Source organism: Belonocnema kinseyi, chromosome 2 (assembly GCF_010883055.1).
Source record: "Belonocnema kinseyi isolate 2016_QV_RU_SX_M_011 chromosome 2, B_treatae_v1, whole genome shotgun sequence".
NCBI classification, from domain to species: domain Eukaryota; kingdom Metazoa; phylum Arthropoda; class Insecta; order Hymenoptera; family Cynipidae; genus Belonocnema; species Belonocnema kinseyi.
The window spans coordinates 89333833-89339597 of NC_046658.1; positions in this window are offsets into that span (position 1 = coordinate 89333833).

Here is a 5765-nt window from a genome sequence, read left to right on the forward strand (position 1 = left end):
TATTTAATCCCTAGGTATTATTTATAATGCCTGGCACGATATAGGCAAAGTATATAATCTTTATTGACATAACTTTTTCTTGCTGAATTTCATAAACGGTCAAAAGATTCGGCTTACATGTGAAAAACTACCATATAAAAAAGGGTAATTTTATAACAACAATATTAAATCAATGGAATCAATTTTCAATCAAAAATTTTCGTCGGACTTTGAATTTTTAAGAAAATTAAAACCTAATACAATTTTTAAGAGATTCAGTGCAAGAATAGTGTGTCTATATTCACACCTGTAAAAATTTGACTTTTGACTTTTGACGGTCAATACCTCATTCCCCCTTTCCAAATTTGTTTGTTTTAGGGAAAAACAAATTCCATATTTTTTCATTTAGGTCAATAAATACTATTGCCTCCGAAAATTTTAAATTAAACAGGGGTTTCAAATAAGAAACCTCTGTTTTCGGAAGATTGAAATAAAATAAGTACATTTGAAGAATTTTTTGTAAATTAAGACTTGACCTAATCTCAGTCTTTTGTAAATAATGTGGATTATTTTTAATAACAATATTTCTAGCTTAAATTAACATATTTCAAGATTTACAGGATGAAAAATGGCTTAAATGAATAAAAATTGTTTAAACAATTGACAAATATCCTAAAAAATTGTCAATTTTTAATTAATTCTTTAAACGAAAAAAATGGTCTAAATCATTAATTTACAAATATGTGAAGCTTTTCACCAGTTTTTACCAGCTTTCACTAGTTTTTACCAGTTTTTACCAGCTATAAAGTTGCCCTTTTTTTAAATCGTCTGCGAACAGATCTGAGTTTAATATTTTTTGTATTTTGGTTATCTAAATACGAATATGGCATTAGTTTACCCTCATCCCGTCAGTGTTTTAAACTAGACGCAAAAAATTCCCTAAAAAATCAGGTTTTTTATACATGAAATACTCTTGGTTTTCCTCTTTTTTTTCTTTTCTCTTAGAATCTCTTTTTAACATCCATCAGAAGTCTGCCATCATATGCTAATCCCATCGTCCTTGATACCAACGCTCCTCTGACTTGATATCCTAATGGAATCGCTCTCCTGCTCTTCGCTGGAATCTCCGCAGTGGCTTGTAAAGTAATCCAAATGTGCATGAAGAAAATGCAATTTGACATTCATCGAACAACCTAGTTTCCTGAAGTTTTCAACCATAGCAAACACTAACTCTCTGTAATTTCCACTACTGTTATTACCTAGAAAGGGTTGTACAACTTTCTTGAAACTGAAATATTCCGTATTTTCAACATCATTTATTACATCCATAAATTTGTCAACCTTGCATTATGCTGAAAATTTGTGGACCATCAAAAATACCTTCTTTCAGTGTATTGTCAGAAATGGTCGGACATTTATTACCAGAATAAGCCAAGCATTGACCCTCTTTGTCTATTGCTTTAACAAATTGTGCATCAATCCAAGCTTAATATGAAGGGGCGGCAGAAGAATTTTTGCAGAATCGACAAGTGGTTCGTTTATCACATTGTGTGAGTCTGGTACCAACTTCGATCCAAGTGTCCAATCAATCGGCTTATAATGATTTTTCCTATCTTTACTACCCCAGAGACATAAATAGTGTGGAAATTTAGTATAGCCTAAATGCTGCTCACGAATCATAAATAGAAACTTGAGATTCGCACATATCTTCCAGTTATTCTCTTCATACTTAATTTTCTTCAGACCTTCTTCAATAATAACATATTCTTCTTTCAATATTGTTAAGTTCGCTACTGTTATCGCTGCATATTTGTCCGTATTATGGAGCAACACTGCCATCAGACTACCATTTAAAGAATCTATAAACAGCATCCATTCTTCAGCTCTGTACCAATTGGTCTTTAGTTTATTTATCAAGCCTTTTACATCGATGAAATAAACTAGATCTCCATCCCGCGAGAAATACTTTTTTACTAAATAGTTTAACTAGATAGGAAGTCCTTCTTTTTCAACCTTGAGGCTAGTAACTCTACTCTATCTTTTAATAATCCTTAATCCCTAATTTAATCAATAAGTTCTTGTTGTGAGAATGTTGGTGGTACAGAATGGTTAGATGGAGTGTAACCCTCATCATTTGCAGAACTTATTACATCATCCGTTTCGTAACATCTCTTGTACTCTTGTTCTGAATAGTGTTCACTTTCCACTTCACCGATAGATTCAATGATTTCGGATACAATTTCTATTATATTCTCAGCATTATCATATAGAAGCGTCGGCTTTGTTATTTTGAAAACTATTCTTGTTGAGCATCAGCTCAACAAAATACTACAAGTGCTACATATTAAATGCGGGACCCATTCCTTTTTCTGATAAGTCACATCAAAACCAAAGCATTTTCTATCAATAGTTTTCATCCATTTTGAAAGCTTTTTCAGATTGCTCTTCATTTTATATTCACCACAAATGTAGAAAAACGATTTACGCTTGCTACCACATTTGTGAAAAGTATTTGGGAGTACCTCACTGTTTCAAAGGAGATTTAAAAATTTGTTTTGTTGGATCCATGAGAGTATAAAAAGCCTGCACGATGGGGATCCTGTGCCGATCGCAGGTGAGTACACAGTCCTAGGGTTGATAACTCTTATACCTCCCTAGGTATAAGTATGCTTCATCCTCGCACCCCAACGCCTCCTGCAGGGCAGCGTGTCTAACAACGCTGGAGGCTATTACCTTAGTGGACCGGATAACGAATCATTCTACACATCTCTTTTCAGGGCACTCATCATCGTCTCCAGCACCCTCCAAGGTAGCACATTCAAATAACACTTGTTTCTTTCAGCTGCAACTGTAACATTTGGAATTTACGAAAAACTGGTCTTTCTCATCTAGGTTTAAGGTGCTCTAAAATACACCACATCCAGGGACAAACCCTGAGGCACTGAGGGGAAACTAATGTCAGATTCATATTCAGCACACCAAAGTACATAAAGATGCGATGCCCGACCTGTTTCCAAACGATTTCAAAACCAAAGGTAATTTACAAAATAACACTGACGTTCTTGGTGAAAACTAATGCTAGATTCGTATCTTAAATACAAAAAATATAAATATATCATGCAAATGATTGCAATAACAAGGGTTAATTTATACACGACAAAACTAATTTTCTAGGGAATTTTCCGAATCTAGGGGAAAACCCTGAGGTACAGGGGAATAACTGATGTCATATTCGTATTCAGCGCACAAGAATACATAAATACATCATGCTCTCACCTGTTTACAGACGACTTTAATACCAAAGGCAATTTCATATAAGAGGAAGGTGATTATTTAGGGAAATATCCGCGTCTAGAGTTATACTCTGATGAGCTTGGCGACAACTAATAAAAAATTTCTACTCAAAACCCAAAAATATAAATCTATCCTGCTCGGATCTGTTTCCTGACGATTCCAATAACAACGGTTATTTCATACCCGACAAACATGATTTTTTTCGTGTTTAACGTCCCAAAATACGTATAGGTACCATGCTGTGATCTCTCACACAACCCAGTTTTTTGTGGGCCTGTGTTATTATTGAAATTCACCAACTGTATCATTCATCTCGAAAAATGATGATTTATCACTTTTTGCAGGTGAGAAAAAAATTGTTTAAACAAACAGTAATTATTTAAAACATAATAATTAGTGTGAAGATAATGGTAAATTTGAGACTTTTTGGGACTTGGAGTCAGAAGAATACAATTTATTATGGTAAAAACAAATTAATAAACGAAAGTATTTTTTTGGGGATTTGTAACCTTAAGCTAATTAAAATCTATATATTTGATATAAAATGTGTATGATCCAATCTGTCCTACGTATCAAGCTTATTTTAGAAAGTCAAAAATGTAATTTTAATATTTTTAATAAAATAACAACGTTCCTCAAAAGGCTATCCCAAGACGTTACAGGTGAAGAGATTTTTCCTGCTTCTGAATTAAGACTAATACAGAATTAATGCAATTTAACAATCTTTTAAAACAATGCCTAGACAATTTATGAAATTAACCATTTCATGTCAAATCTTGAAGTTTAACACGTATTAAAAAAAGATGTTTTTTTAAAATTTTACTTAGAATCGTGAATATTAGGTGAATCAAGTTGAAACTAGAATTAATTACTACCTGAAACCACTTATAAAAGTAGATAATATGTTGAATATTTACGACAAAAACCTCAAATTTCTAGCTTAATTTGAAGACAATATTATTTAAAATAATACTCAATTGCATAAATAATTATGTTTGTCTAATTGAATTATTAGCATAAACTAATTAAAAAGTTGAAAATAAGTTCGAAAATTCAGAAAATTCTGACTTTAAAGGGCTTTCAAAGCACTTTGTAAATCATATGCGTATGAATAATTTAAAAAAACACATTTTAATATCTTTGAAATCACCAACGAAGGGAAAGTTCAAAAATAGAAAAAATTGTACTGAAATAATGGAGAATATTTATTATACATTTTCCCTGGTCTCTTCCGGACATTATATGTAATGCCTAGGCAATCTGTTGTGCATTATATATAATGCCTAGGAATTATATATACTGCCGGATTGTATACTCTGTCTGTTACATATATACGTCTCATTTGTCAAGAGATTGGCGGTAGTCTCGGCATAACCAACTTTTAGCTTTTGGTTGACATTTCAGATTGACGCACGACAAGTGTCTCTATAAAAGGGATCCTTTGCTTAAGATTGATTCCAAGTTTCCTATATTGTCATATTACATCTGTTGGAGATCCCAACGTCTTTTTTATTCAATAATTCATCAACTTTAAAACTAATTCGTAAGCAACGTGCGTCAAAGAACATCTGATCACTTTGATGTCAATTTTTTAAGCTAGAACGGAATGTGGCACTTTTACAGTTCTTAATTCAAATTCATCTTTCGCAAGTAATTCATATATTCATACATTTTTAATAGCATAATTCAGTTCAACCTTACTTGATTTAATATATAAATTGTTACCTAATTCAAAATCATCTCTGAATTTTAATACATTTCTGAATTTAAGAGGTAACATTTTTATGTTTAATAACATAGAAAATTGTGGTAAAAAACTTTTCAACTGATAGAATAATTTGTCATGGATGAACTTAAATTTGAAGTAATTTTTTCAAAAATACTTAAATATTCCTTTTTCCGGAATAAAATAAAAATTATGTTAAAAGACCATTTAAAGATATATCTCTTTTTTGAAGAATATTTAATGAGTTATTTTGAAAACAAATCCAAAATTTATTTTTTATCTCTGAATATTATTAAACTCGATTTGAAAGAAAAGTCATTTTCCGAATCGTCTTTAAAAATTAATTTAATTTGTTGCGAAGGCTGTTTGAGTTAATTTTGTATAAATTATTGATTTTCATTAACATTTAAACATTTAATTGTTCATTGTACAAATAAAGGAGTTTCGTTTGTAAAGGCGATTTTTATTCGTTGCAAATGACAATTATAATTTTCGATTTAACCTTCATAATTGACTACTTATTTCGTTCCTAAAAATATTCTCCACCATAAACAAAATTCGTGGGAGTTTTATTAAAACAGAAGTTTTATACAAGTTAAACTTTAAAATAACTGGCTATTACTTCCACAAATAGAATAATATAAATACCTGCCTAATAGTAAAAGAATGATACGAGGGTAGTTCAATAAGTCCTTAGAATGAAGTATAAAAACAATTTTTTTTGGGTAAATTTTTTTTTATTTTTCAACATAATCTCCTTGGAGCT